Below are 16,525 nucleotides of genomic sequence, written 5' to 3'. Positions count from 1 at the left end.
TGCTGATGTTTTTTTCATGTTTTTACCATCAAGCTCTGCTTGTTCTGAGACCTAAGGTGAGATTATTAAATGAACATGTACATACACAATTTCAATGCATTTTGCCAATCTACACATTTTGATTGGATGTTCTCCTATTTACATTCAGCAAAATTACAGACAGGGAGGAGTTTCCCTTGGCCATTCTTCTGTGCTTTCTCTCTTCCTACTGCCTTTTTAATCCCTGAATCTCCTCCACTATGACCACCTTTCTCTTTAGTTTATTTTGGGAGTTCAATGTTTTAATTCCCTTCCCAGTTTTTTCTGTTTATATGATAGCTTTTCCCCCCTATTTTTGTTAATTTGGGGTAAATTATAACATGCTAAATTTCTAACACCTTAACAAAAGCTGGGTACAATTTGACTTCAATCTCATTAGTGTTCTACCCTCCATTACCCCTCAGCACCCCTGGGTGTTACTAATTTTGTTGTGCATGCATGAACACAACAGTATGAGTACATTCAATACCTATTTATTAAAAATACTGTGGAAAATAAAGATTAGATTCATACTGAAAATATTTCTAGTCTTTATTTTGACAGAAGAACTCTGTGTTTTTGCATAGCTCTTAGGGCCTCTTTAGCTGAATTAATTTCAACATGAACACTCCAACTCTATTCCCCAGGGTCTCCTTTCTGCTGGTGCCATGCCAGGGCTTTGCAGTTGGTGGCACCTTGATATGTGGTGACTGAGCTGTGGCCATGGCACTCAAGGTCCAGAGCACTCAGTTGCAGTTTCTTTCTCTCAGACAATCTTCAGAGCTGCTGCCCAGAGAAGCAGCACAGGTGGCAGCTGGCCCACCCAGGCAGGGAGGTTTTTGTTTGGGACTGTACCACTGTGGGGGGACTCTGTGTGGTTTGCAAGCAGTAATACACCCCAGCATCCTCAGCCTCCACCCTGCTGATTCTCAGTGTGAAATCTGTCCCAGACCCACTGCCACTGAATCTGTCTGGGACCCAGTGTACCGGTTGGAAACCTTATATATTAGACTCTGTGGAGACTGGCCTGGCTTGTGCACAACCCAACGCAAATAGGTGTTTCCATCACTGTTTAGGAGGCTCTGACTGGACCTGCAGGAGATGGAGGCTGGCTGCCCAGTGGTGATAGACAGGGAGAGAGGACTCTGGGTCATCACAATGTCACCACTGGACCCTGAAATAATGACAGAAATGAAAGTTTATTCATAACATTGTGAAACATTTTAATTATTTTGTTCCTCTCTCAACTAAATTATTTGTGTATTCTTGAGTTCATAGTTTGGGTTTCTATCCAGAAATATCCAATGTCATATAAGATAGAGTTTTACGTGTACGATGCCAATCTAGAGGTTGACCACACCACTCTCCTCTTTGTATGTCCCTGTCTTCACCAGTAGATGACTTGGTTTTCCTTTAAAAACTTCCTCCCTTTCATGGATCTGAACATCACATGCTCCATCCTATGCAGTGACACCCACACAACTGACATGTATAGAGCTCACATGTAAGAAGCACTGAGCTTAACCCCCTCCCCCTTCTCCTCCCCATCCCCTCTGTCCTCACCAGGAATCCAGAGAAGCAGCAGCCCCAGGAACTGAGCAGGGAGCCTCATTTTGAGAAGCTGAGCTGAGGAGTCCTGGTGAATCAAGGGCAGGTTAGAGCTGAGCTTTTATGTCAACCTTGCAGGAAGGCCTTCCCCAGGGAGCAGCATGCAAATGCCCTGGTGGGTGCAGCTATGTGGAAAGAGCCAATGGGGGTGTGGACTGACTTTGAATAAATAAAATGTCTTCTGTGATTGGAGGGAAAGCAATGAGATTAAGTCCATGCTGAGTCAGGAGGATCATGATTTCAAAGCCAGGCTCAGCAAAAGTTAGGCACTAAGCAAATCAGTGAGACCTGCACCCTGTTCAAAAGGTTCAGGGTGAACAGCATCATCAGCCTCATTAAGACCTGTTCCAGTGCAGAATTCCAGAACCACCTGCTGGATGAGAATCGGCATCTTACACTGTTGAGTAGTTCATATCCATGAGATCTGAGAGTAACTTTGGGACACAATTATTTCAGATAGAGTTTCTTAATTTCCAATGCACCTCATTAAGGAAATTTGCATCTAAAACCTTAATAACAAGAAGCACATATTGGTCCTTTATATGTTGCTATAGCAAACATCTGAGTTAAGCAAGTACTGTTTAAGTAAAGAGGTTTAACTGATGGTTTTCAAGGCTGAGGGTCCAAGGCTGGGCAGTCCCACTCATCCTCTGGTGAGGCCCCCTGGCCTGTGTCACAGTGCTGTGAATGTGGACAGGGAACCAGATGCACTTGGCAGTGTCCAGGCTTGTTGTGTGGCCTCATGACAACCCACTCTGCTGAGGATGCCCTCAGTGTGTGAAAACCGCACTGTCCTTCCAGGGGCAGCAGCTCCAGACCTGACCCCTTCCTACCAGGCCCACATCTTACAGGATCAATCATCTCTCATCTTGGCCCCACTGGACCAAACCTCCAGCACCAGCAGGGCTGGGCAGGCTGAGCAGAGCTGCAGGGTAGGCTCCTACCAGTCACTCAGCACAGGTCCAGGGTGCCCAAGTGTCTCTAGAGTAAACAGGTCACCATGGACTTGGCAGTGGATAATGTGCTCCTTTTGAGAAACAAAGGACAGCATCCTCCTTGTGCCTGAGTGTACAGGATTACTTGATCTCTTGAAGGTGGCCATGTGCTTTCCTGATCTCCATTTCATCCTGACAGGGGCTTTCAGTCAGGTCAGAAATGCATTAACTGCAAGTAAGTTAAATGAGTGTTGCTTGAGCACATGCAGATATTAGTGAGATGAGACCAGCTCCTCTTTGGTCTATTTCCCTGGTACCCTTACTGTTAATGAGAAAATCAATGTAAATATGGGGGGTCACAATTTATAAGAATAAGCATGATCTGTCTTTACTCTTAATGGCTTCTCCAGCTAAGCAAGAGATTGTTCATGAATGCTGTGTCCCTCTACATACATCCAAGTCATCCAAGGTCAGGAGGTGTCTCTGTCCATCAGAGGAATGAGAGTGACCTTCTTATCTCTGCTTGTGATTATCTATATCCACATTTAATCTTCCATGGATTTTCAGATTACAGCTCCTCCTCTGTATTATATAGTAATCAGATTAAAGTCTTCAGAAGGGGAGGTTCCCTCTCTTCAATGCTCCTCATTGACACCCTTGAATCTACAAAGTTCTGGAAACCTGCATATTCTAATCTTGTCCAATCTCTTCTCATTCAGAATGGAGCAGAGTTATTAATGGCTGCCCACAGGGCCCCTGGATTTAAGGAGGATAAAGAGATAAAGAAGTATGTAAGCAAGTGAAAAAGAGTTCAGCAGGGAATGAAGAGAAATGTGGTTTCTGGAGGTTGTCCCCACTCCTCCCCACACACCCACACACCTGCTGCACTCTGACACCACTTCTTGGCCATCTCCACTTTGTGCCTCATAGAGTGTCCCCCTCACCATGCCTGGACTCTGTTCCTTAGATAGGAACCTCATCCCTCTGAGTAATCTGCTCTTCCCTCTTTCTTGGATGCCCACAGTGAGTCAAAGGTACAACTAACCCCAATTAGGGGCAACCTCAGGACCAATTAGACTGCACTCACACATGTTTCTCCCTCGCCCTGCTTGAGTCTTGCAGTCCTAAAACAGCCATTATAACTAAGTTCTTTAAGGAACTGCTAAATGATTGTTGATGGAAGAAATGCACACTTAGGAATCACAGGACATTCAAGGGCATCAATGAGAACTTGGTAGAGGAAGGACATCCATCTCTGAAGACAGTTACTTGAGTTATGGGACTATAGTGAGCAGAAGCATGAACCTGAGCACCCAGGGACAGCAGGCATGGAGATGTGTAATCATGAGCAGCTAGGACAGAAGCTCATAGTGTTCAGATGGGAAGGGAGAGATCCCTGATCTTGGATGGCTTTGATGGAAGCAGTGGGATCAAGTCTTCAGAGATGGAGGAATAAAGATGCTTAGCTCTACATGACAGCTGGGTCAGGTAAGTGACACTCTTTAAAATATATTCTGGCTCCCCATGTTTTCCTATTGTTTCCATGTATGAAACACTGTGTCAGGGAATTAGAGTAAAGAGGAAGCTGCCCTGACCTCAGTGATATTCATGGGTACCAAGAAAAGGAGCTAGAACACTCATGCATATGATGAAATTGTGTCCTAATGGACAGTTCCTGTCATAGATGGAATCTAGCAAGTTCAGAATGTGCTGAAACTAGAGGAGATGGAACTAACAGGCCATGCAGAGGGGGCAAGGCTGAGGCTGTTTGTTGCCCCCCCCCCAAATTAGAACATACTCTGTGGGCAATTATGTGATGCCCGGGGAAACAGGCAGACACTGAATTTCTGCTGAATGTGTGAGAAGAGCTAGTCCTGCATCTGTGCCCAGCCCTTCCAAGCCCTGCGGATTTGCATGTGCCCAGAGTACAGCCCACTCCCTGAGGACTTCTACTTTGATGGTCATAGTATGCAGAATTCAGTTCCAGTCAGGACACAGCATGGACATAAGGGTGCCCATACACTTCCTGGGGACCCAGCTACTTTTAATTTAAAGCAGGAAGTTTCAACACTTGGGGATTTACCCAGCACAGTGGGGTCTGATGTACTTGTCTATAAATGAATTCTCTCATAACAAGGTTCAGTATGTGGATATTGGTTTTTATGTTTCCAATCTCAGATGCCAGATGTGACACCCAGATGACACAGTCTTCATAAATAGAGAAAGAATTTAGTAGGAATTCTCCATAAATGGAGGAAAACAATTGTAGATCCAAGGGTATCAATGAGGAGTTTTGGCAGAGAAGGGACCTCTCTTTCTGAAAACATTGATCTGATTACTAAAGAATACAGAGGAGGAGTTATAGTGTGTAAATCCAAGGAACACCAAATGTGGATATAGATAATCACAATCCAGGTCTACATCTTAAGGAGACCTAATCACAATGTCCCACCAGGCAAGTCAGAGCCTTAGTTATTTGACACTGATATCAATAGGAAGTAGGGAAATCTCCAATTTCCTGATGTATTCTGCAAACTTTTTCCATCATGAGGTCCCATCCAGGATCAGGGGCAGAGGATCCAGAACAGATTTAACATCCAGCATGAGCAGCCTGGAGCCTGAAGATGTTGCCGCTTATTACTTTCAACGGCATAGAAGTTTGCTGTCCAAAGTGACACAGGCCTTGACACCAACATCCCAGGAAAGCAGAAGTGTGAGGCTGGGCTACCACAGCTGCTCTTCCTGCTGCTTCCACCTGCTGAGGACAATGCTCAGAGGCAGCCAGGCTCTAAAGTACATTGCCTAGAAGGGGAGAGAGTACCTCTTTGTGTATTCACCATCTTTCCTTCCCCTCAGCTCCATCAGAGCAGACCAGAGTGTGTCTCTTCTTATTTCCTGAATGATGCAGAGTAGTGTATGTTGGGGGTCCACATAGTGGTATCACATGGGATTTATAGAGCTAACAGATACTCAAAGCAGGACTGACATTAATACAGGGATTGAAGTTCACACTACAGACATTAATTAGCAGGTCTGGCTGTTAGGGATATTGGTCTTAGAAATAGGGGATTCTCTGTTTATCCCCATAATCCTGAACTCATTTTTCAGTATAGGTAAAGACTGCCTAATTCTGTATTCTCAGAGTGCTTTCAGTAGCTCCAGACTGGAAGTGGTTCTCTTAATCTCCTATACCTCGTAACCTGGTCATTCTGCTGATATCTCCTCTGTCTATAAAAACTGCCTATAAGCTGGGCATGGTAGCCCATGCCTGTAATCCCAGTGGCTTGGGAGGCTGAGGCAGGAGGATTGTGAGTTCAAAGCAGCCTCAAGAAAAAGCAAGGTGCTAAGCATTTCAGTGAGACCCTGTCTCTAAATAAATAATATTGTATTCTCACAGTCCTCCAGAGAGGTCCAGACTGCAGATGTCCTCTCAGCCTCCTGTACCTCCTCACCTGGTGATTCTACTGATATCTCCTCTGTCTATTCCATTGACAATAGGTGCTTGTGGGTTTAGAATTATTCACTTTGGCATGTGAATCACAGGAGTGCTCCGGTTGAGCAATTCTATGGGAACCCATAAAAGAAAAATGCATTCTGTGATCTGTGCTTCCCAAGGTGATGATGATCATGGAAAGTTGACAACAGACAACAGGACCCTCTTATGGCCACTATTATCCCAACTCTCATTAAGTTTCCACAATGGGATTGATTCATGATATGTGGATATGATATTTCAAGTATTATCCATGAATCCTAGATCAGGGGAAACTTTTCATAGAGCAAACAGAAAATGATGAAAAGAATTCAATGTGCAAAAATAATTGTTATTTTTTTTACAGTGGGATTAGCTGAAGCCAAGGTAAAAGCATGGAGCCCATTAAAGAGAAACAAGTATGTGCAACAAGAACCTTAAGAGAGAAATGACTTGTAATTCAAAACAGAAAAGTAGGTGGCAGCATTAAACACATTGAGATTATTAGAAATGTAGAGCAGCTGACTGTCCTGATCACCTAGGAGGAAAAGCTGCCTTTAACAAGGTGCAGGGTGTGCTCATCAGCTGCCCACCACTGTGAGCAAACACCTCCACACAGTACCTCATGGGGAAAGGCTGATCTTGATTCTTGGTTTCAGAGGTTTTATGCCACACACCGTGGCACCTTGGCTGGAGTCTGTGTGCAGACAGAACACCATGGCAGGGCTTCTGTTGCAGGACAGAGCTGCTCACCTCAGGAAGCCAGGAAGAGGGAAGAGAGAGAGGTGTTAAGGACAAGGCACACCTTCCTATCATGCCTCCAGTTGCATTTCAGGGACTGTCATAGGGAGACACATCACCCTGATCTCAGTGGCTCAGATAGTAAAGATGTGTCCTCTCAATGTTCTGCAGACTGAAGTTCCAAAGTCAAGGGGCAGCAGATGACCCCTCTATCATAGGCACTCTTTCTATGGTTCCCTTCTTGTTTGTCCTCACAAGCTTCTCCTTGGGGCCTAAGTAGGATGGACAGATCTCCCTGGACAGAGAGCTCCCTGGACATCTATTCAGAAGGACATGGTTCCTGTAGGACCAGCCCCACCTGGATGACCTTCTTTAACCTCCATTCCTTCTTATTACCACTTCTGCAAACACACCAACAGTTAGGTGAGGAGTCAACATTTGAATGGGGGCAGTTTTACTAATACTAAAGATGTGGCCTTAGTAACTAGGTGGAGGGGTGCAAAGGCAGGGCTGGGCATCCAGTCTCAGAGCCCCAACACAGAGAGTGTTTGCCCACACCTCAGCCCCCAGGCAGGTCCTCCACATGCTCCTGGCCATACAGAGTCCCAATACAAGCCTGGGGATCTCCCTGTAGGTAAAGGGCAGTATCACTCTTTTACTTACCTAGCATTTCCAAGAGCAAGCTTCTCTTTGCAAATTGTGGTCTGTTCTGACTTCTCATGGTTGATTATTGGTATTGCATCTCATGGTGTCAGAGATGGCACCAAGGCAGCTTCCTGGAAAACCATCTCTTGCTGATGGAGCTCATTCTATTGCAACAGTAACCAGAGGGATTCTGTAAAGAACAGATAATGATCCCTCCTGTGATGCAGACACCAACTTCTGGGCACAAGACAAACAGATAATTTCATATTCAGAAATTATAATAGTCCTAGGACAGTAGGGCACATCTGGGCACTGTGATCCAGGTGAGATGCCACAGGTGTGGATTTACAAAGACTCCCTTGGGCTGCAGGACGTACTGTCAGAGGTGGCTGGAACCCTGTTCTCCTTTTCTATATCTGTCCATGCAGCTCATTCCCATCATCCCAGGAGCCTTCCAGAGCGTATTCTAGGCCACAACAGCTACACCATCTGGGGAAGGACCTTAGGCCACCAGTGGCTGGTGAGGTTTGTGTTCTGAGCTGCAGCTCCTAGAAAGACCTTGTGAATCTTTTAGACCAACACTGGCCAACAGAATCTTCGCCCTTGATGAAGAGATCTGTATCTGAGCTGTCCCATGCGGCACCTGTTAGCCACACATGGCATGTGAGATTAGGCATGGGAAAGAACCAAGTGCCAATGAAATGTTCATTGTAAAATTTAACTGAATCTAAGTTTATAGAGTCCCTGTGGCTACTGTGCTCCACATGAGAAAGCACAGTTCTAAAAGCAGCATCAGCACAATTTCTTCAGCCACCAGGATGTAATTGATCAGCACACAGTCTGCCACATGTCATAGCAAGAGTGATGGACAGTGGCATCCCAAGACTCCAAGCGGCCTCTGTAAGGCAGACATTAGAAAGTTTATGACCTGTCATTCTGATGTCTTTTTCTGCTGGGGAGGTTTCTAAAGATTTTTATTTCTTTGAATGGCTCAGGTTTCCCTGCTCCTTTGTGTGCCTTGCCATCTTCTTTTGAAATGCAGCCTTTGAATTAAACACTCACCTGCACAGTCTTTGAATTCTGATGTGGAACCCATTCACTAGTTGTTAGGGCTTTCTGTGAGGACTGGGTTTTGCCTGGGTGAAGGCTTTTATCTTTCCTGGACATGCAGGTGCCTGTGTGCTTCCCCTCCCAATTTCCCCGGAATCTATGGCTGTTTAAAAATGAGCTGGTTATCCTGAGGGTCCCATGGAAGCTTCTTTAGGGCCTGGGTGTGCTGTGTGTTTCCTGATCCCTTTTCCTTCATGCAGTGGTCACACACAGTGGTGCCCACCAATGCTGTCCACAGTTCCTTCACCTAAGCCCTGAGCCCTGCACTTGTCCCTGCCTGAGTTCTGAGTCATGTGATAGAGAGAGCAGTCCACCAGGCATCCCACAGATGAGGTAGAAAGTCACAATAATGTGCTGCTCTGTTCCTCCTGGGCCATGGGAGGGATCAGAGAATTGGGTACTTTGCTCTTAACCCTGCCTCTTCCCACAGGGATTGGGTAGGGAAAGGTGTATAAAGGTCCAGGTGATTCCTGCTGTAACTCAAGTGGTCTTTTCTTGACCAGGCTTTGACTTTTGTGTTTCAGAAGAATTTGGAGTGTAGTCAGAATTTTTATCAGGTTTTCCCATTCAGTTTTTAGTTTTCTTATTTTATTTTTATGCTTCAATAGGAAAAAAATTCCTATAAATTCTTACTTAAATAATGTTAGTCTGACACTCTCATCAGTTGAAAAAAAAACACATTTTTATTGATGAAATTGATTTAAGATATAAAAAATTTTTTAACGAGAACATTCTTTTCAATTTTAAGGATTGAGTTTTCTAACTGCTCTGCAATATTTTCCTTACATTACATTAAAAATTACTTATTTTAATTTTAATTGTATTCTTGATAGAATATGTTGTTAGATGTGGAAACCTCAAACACAGTATATTTTCCTAAGTAGGATAATTTGTTCATTTAATTCCAGTCTTTTTAAAAAATGTCTATTATACAATATTAAACCACTTGTTCATGGATTACTGTAGTTAGTAGAACACAGTTTAAACAGGAGGAATCAAGCATACAGGCTCTGCCCTTACCTGGAATATGGAGCCCCTCACTCTCAGTCATGCTGAGCTCAGCTTCGACCATCATCATTTCTTCAGAGTTTTCATCATTTTCACCCTTTGTGTCCACAAAGTATACAGGTTTTGTGGTCTCTAAATCTACATGTATAAAACTGAACAACAAAACTTGAACCCATACATTATATTTGGTTAAAAAATGAACTTCCACTTTCACTTAGGATGTTGCAAGCCTCAGCAGACCATGAAAAACACTGCACTAAGCACAGAAGAAAATAACCATAAAATAACCACTTTACACTCAAGCTTGTCACACTCAGAAGCCTGGGAAGAAATTAAAAGGAGACCTACAACTCCTGAGACAGATTGGACCTATTAGTGGGGGCTGAAGCTTACCTGTTTTTTGTGTTCCCACTTTAACATCTTAAACCTGAGTGTCCCCAGCACTCTGGCATAGTCCTGGGATAGGGGCTGCCCTAGGAAAGAGGAACTGACTGTGAGTTGCCTTGAGCTGAGAGGTTGATTGACATGGCTGAGTCCTCAACAGCAGGCTGGGTTTCTCCTGTGGGCATTTGCTAGTGTCTTGGAGGGCAAAAGTGGCAGGATGCCAAGTCCTCATGTGCCCTCCACTACTGTGATTCTGCACTGACCAACTCTGTGTATGTCAGGGACATGGCCTTGGGCCGCTGCATGTCTGTTCATCTTTCCAGTTCAGCTTTGCCTCCTGGTCAACCTCCTGTCCATCTTGTCCACATGGTACCTCCTGAGTGACCATTCTCTCTGGACTCACCCCAGGTCTATCTTGTGGGAAAGGTCACCTGGTAGGAACTCTCACCTGCCCCACTGGGTGGACTATGATTGTGTGATGTGAGAGAAGCACATTTGGACAGGAGCTTCACTGACCCTTGAGTCACTGGGCCCCTGGAGAGTGCAGGACACACCACATTTCCATGAGGCTTGCAGTGGTCAAGGACAACCTTGAGGGCCAGGCAGGATCTGTGACATTTGGGATTCTCTCTGAGAAAGAGAAGAGATTCCATCTAGCTTTCTAGGTGAAGCCCAACCCCAGCAGTGTGCCAACCCCAGCCAACGAGGGCCTTGGTTGTGTGCTGAACAAGACTTGACCTTTACCACGTCCCATTCACCTTCTCATTCAGTGCCATGGTCCTAAGAGTAATAATATTTTTCTCCATTTGAGCAAGGATTGGCTTACAGATTATTATACCCACCCAGTTTTTGGAATGCAGCATCTATTTTAAGTTCTGTAATTCTTTCACACTTGGCTCATTATTTAAAAATATATCCATGGGATTCATAGCACTCCCTTGTTATCTCAGAACCCATGACTGAATCTGGTCAAAGGTTCATGAGGCCTCCTTGGGTGAGTGGTGTAAAATGTTGAGCCTGACCCTGAGCTGGAGAGAGATGTGGGCCAAGGATAAACGAAGTGCAAAAAGGGTGAGGGAAAGGAGGTCATCACAGCCCTGCTACGTCCAGGCATGTGCAGATGAGGTTTACACCAAAATAAATGCTAAAGAAAATACATACCTTTGTGTTGCCACAAACCACCTGATTCTGAACCTGGTCCTGGTGAAGGCACCTGATGGGAGGGAGCCCCAGCCTGAGCGGTCATTCAGCTCACCTTCCATCATGCTGGGCTGACCAGAGGCTCCCAAAGACCCTTCACCCTCCTTCCCGCTCCTGCCCTGCCCCTCTGATGAGGTCTTAAAAAGATCTTGAGCTCTAAGCTAAGTACATGGTCCAGGGTCCTTGACTCTGCTCTGGGCCCCTGAGATTCTAGGATCTTTCTCTTCAACAGACAGAGAATCTGCAGTGCCTCTCACCTGACAAGCAACACATGTGGAGCTGGGCCACCCATCAGGTAAGTTTGTGGGGTTTATACCTTAATTTTTATAGTTAATTTCATAGCTTACCCACAGCAATAACAACAGCCTCCTCAGCCTCCACTGTCCTGAGTTGTAATATGAAATCTGTCCCTGACCCTCTGCCCCTGAAGTTGCCTGAGACCCAGAGACAACTGGAAGCCCAAGGGATTAGAAGCCACACAGACTTTCCTGCCTTCTGCAAGAATCAATGTATCCCTCTGTGTGTAGAAGTTTCTGTGTGCACCTGCAGGAGGTGGATGGGTGAAGGCAGGAGGGAGGAGCCTGGGTCATCACAGAAGCACCTGTGGGTCCTCAAATGAGAGAGAAATGGAAGGTTATGCCTACCATTATGAGCCATGTTCATGATTTCTCTCCCAATCTTAATCTCAGGCTACTGTGGTGTGTGTGTGTGTGTGTGTGTGTGTGTCCATGTGTGTGAGTGTGTGTGTCTGTGTATGTGTGTGTGAGTGTGTATGTGTCTATGAATGTGTGTTTGTTGAGTGTATTTGTCTGTGTATGTGTGTGGGTGTGGGTGTGAGAGTGTGTGTGAATGTGTTTGTGTGTGTGAGTTTATGTGTGTGTCTGTATATGTGTGTGTGTGAGTATGCATGTTTGTGTGTGTGAGTGTGTGTGTGAGTGTGTCTGTGTGTATGTTTGAGTGTGTGTGTGTGACTGTGTGGGTGTGAGTGTGTGTGTCTGTGTCTGTGTATCTGTTTGTGTGTGTGTGTGTGTACCTATGTGTGTGTGGGGGTGTGTCTGTGCCTGTGTGTGTGTGTGTCTGTGTATCTGTTTGTGTGTGTGAGTGTGTACCTATGTGTGTGTGGGGGTGTGTCTGTGCCTGTGTGTGTGTGTGTCTGTGTGTGTGTGTGCACCAGCAGTGGTGACTACACACCTAAGGGTCCCACCCCCAGCAGGCCTGCTCTCCCTGGAGCCCACCTGCTCTCACCTGATGGGCAGGGGCTGCTCTTTCACTGCTGGGCTCTCCTAACCCCACCTGTCTGAGATCAATGCAGGAGGATCCTGAGGTGAAGGACTCAGAGCCCACCCCTGGCTGGGCTGTGCTGCTGGGAGGAGAGCAGGTGGGCAGAGCAGCTTGGAGCTTCACAGACACACCTGCCACACACGTGGCTGTGTCTCCTGATCTTGGCACACACAGGCCCAGGGTGAGGGGTTAGGGCTGCAAGTAGCCTGAACCTGCTCCTCCTGCCTCCTGATCCTAGTCCATGGCAAAGATCAGACCTTGGCTTAAGCAGCCAGGATGGCTTCTGTCATATCCAGGTGACACTATGACATCACAGTGAGGAAGGAAGACACTAGACCTCATGATTCTCAGCCCTCAGGCTGACCAGGAGGCTGTGGCTAGAGGTCACGTCTCCCTGTCTCTCTGTGCATGTCACATTCCCTGTGCCCTCACGATGCTGCCTGGACCTGTGCTGGCCTCCCCCTGCATCACCTGAAGCTTCATGCTGACACCTGCTCAACTGTCCTACCAGCTGTCACCAGTGGCAATATCATCAGGAGAACTATTCCTGAAGCTCTTCCAGAACTGACGCATTTTCCAGTCATTTTCTTAAAATGCGTAGATAGATTCCTATTAGCCATTGATCACCAGGATGAATAGTCCTACCCTCAAAAATGGGACCCTTTCTTCATAATTAGTCTCTTGTCCTATGGGATCTGACGACCATGTGTTCATCATTTCACTTAGTTTAATGGAAGAATGATGATGACAAATCTCTGAGTCAAGAACTTTTGACCAGAAAAGCAAAATTTGAGTAGAGAGAAACAGAAATTTCCAAAGTGCTCATTGACATGATCAAGAGGGTGGGGATGACCCTGCGATTCTCAAGAGCTAATCTTCTATGTCTGAGAGAAACAGAACCACACAGGTCAGTGCTTCTGAGCCTTCTCCACTCCAGGCAGGAAGAGAATCAACCTCACAGGGCACAGGGCCAGTGGAACTGGATTCTTGTGTGTTTCTCCCTTCATTAACACAGCTGCCCCTGCATTCATAACAATGTCATGGTCAAGTCCACTCATGTTCTTATTCTTCTACAGTTGAGGTTCCTGGTCCAATGGTGCAAAATGTAAGAACTTCTTCCATCTTTTAAAGCTTTCAGAAAATCTCCATATGATATTTCTGGCAGACACAGGCTGAAAGAAAAGGCACAGACAAGAATCCCTCCCAGCCCTCCCAGTTTTGGTCAGGTCCACTGGAGTCAGGTCAACATTGGGGGACAGTCTTCATGTCTTCATGTCTCACTGAGCAGGTCACATGACCTAAGCTTTAGGTATAATATAGGGGGTCAACAGTGGACAGTCTGGTTGGTGAGTTGAATGCTCAGAAGTGCCAGAGGCCACATGAACTGGGTGGGATGAAGTTGATATTATAGGAGTCCAAGAGGGGACCCTCATGACATTGGTTCATGAGCCTAAATGGGACAGTAGAAGATGACTCTCTCCAGTCTATATGTTTGTTCATGCTAATTATTGACAGTCCCTACTCCTTAATGACCTCTAAATGATCATTCATTTATGAAGCACTTATTTTAAACTCTGAACTACTTGTAACTGCCTGGCCATAGCTCTTCCAAAAAGACATTGTCAACAATCCCCACTCTGTGTTTCTTGCAAGGCTGATAATCTATCCAAACAGCATTGCCTTGCCCTCCTTGGTCTGCATTTCAGCCAAGAGGCCAAAAGCCCCAGAAGGAGAGAGACCATGACACATTCCTAGTCCAGGGCTGCAGGTCCATGATCCCCAGAGAGGGCAGCAGGTGCAAGTCCAGGTCCAAAGGCCAAAGGATTTGAGGTTGATGTCCAAGACTGGTGGCAGGAGAAGCTCATGTTCTGGAGGAGGAAGAGCTTGAGAAGATAAAGGATGAGTGTCTCCTGCTTCTCCTGTAGTCCACCTGGCCCAGGCAATTGTGCTGAGCCTCCTACACTCAGGAAGGGTTTGCTCACTCAGTCCCATGAACATGACATCCACCATCCTGGACATGCTCTACTAACACACTAATGCTCCAGGCCTCTCTCCATCCACCAAACCTGACATCACCCAGCATCCCTCACATCTCATGCCACAGCTACACAGAGGAAAAAAGCTCTGTCCTGGAGTTTGTTTATTATGATCCATGGCCATGACCACCATTCTGCTTAAGGAGACAGGATGGCTTCTATCACATCCAAGTAACACTATGACATCACAGTAAGAAAGGAAGAGACTGGACCTCATGATTCTCAGCCCTCAGGCTGATAAAGAGGCTGTGGCTAGAGTTCATGTCTTCATGTCTCACTGTGCAGGTCACATGACCTGTGCCTCATGAGGCTGCCTGGACCTGTGCTGGCCACCTCCTGCATAACCTAAAGCTCCATGCTGACACCTGCTCAACTGTCCTAGAAGCTGTCACCAGTGGGAATATCATCAGGAGAACCATTCCAGAAACTCTTCTAGAATTTTACATTTTCCAGTAACATTCTTAAAACATGTAGATAATTCCTATAGCCATTGATTACCAGGTCTATAACCCTAGATTCGATAATGGGACCATTTCTTCAAAATTACTCCAATTAGTCCCCTGTGTGAATGGGATTAAATGACTGTCCAAGAAGAATGGTCTTGTCTGAGCTACTGGGGCTGAGGAGGAGTAAGAGGACTGCAAGGCAGAGGATCGCCCCTCTCTGCTTCTAGGAAACCCTCCCAATGCCCTTCAGAACCTGGTGCCTCTGAGCTGTGCCCTCAGCAGGTGGAGGCAGCAGGAAGAGCAGCTGGGGCAACCCAGCCTCACAATTCTGCTCCCTGGAAGGTTTTTGTCATGGCTTGTGTCACTGTGGGAGGGAAACAGTAATATTGTTCACAGTAATAAGTGGCAACATCTTCAGGTTTCAGGCTGTTGATGGTAGAGTAAAATCTTTCCCAGACCTACTGCCACAGAACTTTGATACCCCTCGTTCCAAAGTGGTTGCAGCATAGATAAGGCATTTAGGAGCTTGTCCTGGTCTCTGGTGATACCAGACTAAATAATAGCTAATATCCTGATCTTCCCTGCAGGTAATGGTGACTCTATCTCCTGGAGATGCAGACAGAGATGATGGAGACTGGGTCATCTGTATGTCACATCTGACATCTGACATTGGAAACAAAAGCAAATAGCCACAGAATTATTCATTTTACAAGGGGACTTCCCTGCAGATCCAGGCAGCACTGACCACACTGTGTTGAGGACATCCACAGCGCTGTCCCTCCTTACCTGGGAGGCAGAGCAGCAGGAGCCCCAGGAGCTGAGCAGGGGCCCTCATGGCCATGCTGTGTCCTGACAGACACTGACTCCTGCACAGGGTGTGAGCAGCCTCTTAAGAAGTCCTAGGGCATTGGGCTGTGCTGTGGGCACATGCAAATCAGCAGGGCTGGGCAGGCTGGGCACAGCTACAGGGCTAGTTCCTCCAGTCACTCAGCGTAGTGTCCAGGACATTGAGTCTCAGGTTATACAGGGAAGCTCAGAATTGCTGATAGAAAATGCTCTGCTTTCTGGGGCCAAAGGCAGTGTCAATCTCAAGTCCTTTATGTAGTGCACTATTTGATAACATTTAGGTTTTGTTCATGTTTTGTTCCATCCATGACAGAGGCTGTGGGTTAGGTCACAATCCCAGAAAGTGTGGGAAGTTTACAAGCTTCTTGGATTTTGAATGTATCACTGTTTTTGCGGCCAGAATGGCCGATTCTGTGCTCTGATTCATTTGTGATCTAGGTGTGAAGAAGACAGGCAATACGAAAAACTTTGGGTCTTGATTTATAAGAAGGGCAGGACCTGTCCTCCCCCATCTTCCATCTCTAGCTGCACCAAGTCTCTCCCTCTGTTTGTCCCTGCTCTGCCCACTGAGTTGATCAATACCAGCCCAGGTCAGGATTTCCTCACCTCCCACTTGAAGGGCACCATCTCCCTTCCTAGTTCTGCTTGATTGCACATGTCCATGGCTGATGTCCCCTGGATACTCAGGTTATGACTCCCACTCTCTGTGGCCTCAGAACCCAGTGTCTTCAGAAGAGGAGGTCCTCTCCTTCCCATCCTCATTCTTACCCCAATTCTATGATCTTCCCTGTGTAT

General features: G+C 46.2%; 1 long non-coding RNA gene across 1 annotated transcript; it reads right to left on the bottom strand.

The window, feature by feature from the left end:
• Positions 1–1,005: 1,005 nt before the first annotated feature.
• Positions 1,006–10,170, bottom strand: LOC125618856. The gene is made up of 3 exons (XR_007350243.1): positions 9,550–10,170; positions 7,438–7,609; positions 1,006–1,192 (listed from the first exon to the last, which is right to left on the bottom strand). It is a non-coding gene; the product is annotated as an uncharacterized LOC125618856 (long non-coding RNA).
• Positions 10,171–16,525: the final 6,355 nt, after the last annotated feature.

This window comes from Marmota marmota, unplaced genomic scaffold (genome assembly GCF_001458135.2).
Source record: "Marmota marmota marmota unplaced genomic scaffold, marMar, whole genome shotgun sequence".
In the NCBI taxonomy this organism is placed as follows: Eukaryota; Metazoa; Chordata; class Mammalia; order Rodentia; family Sciuridae; genus Marmota; species Marmota marmota.
Note: the sequence above shows the minus strand (reverse complement) of the source record. Positions and strands in the feature narration are given on the sequence as shown.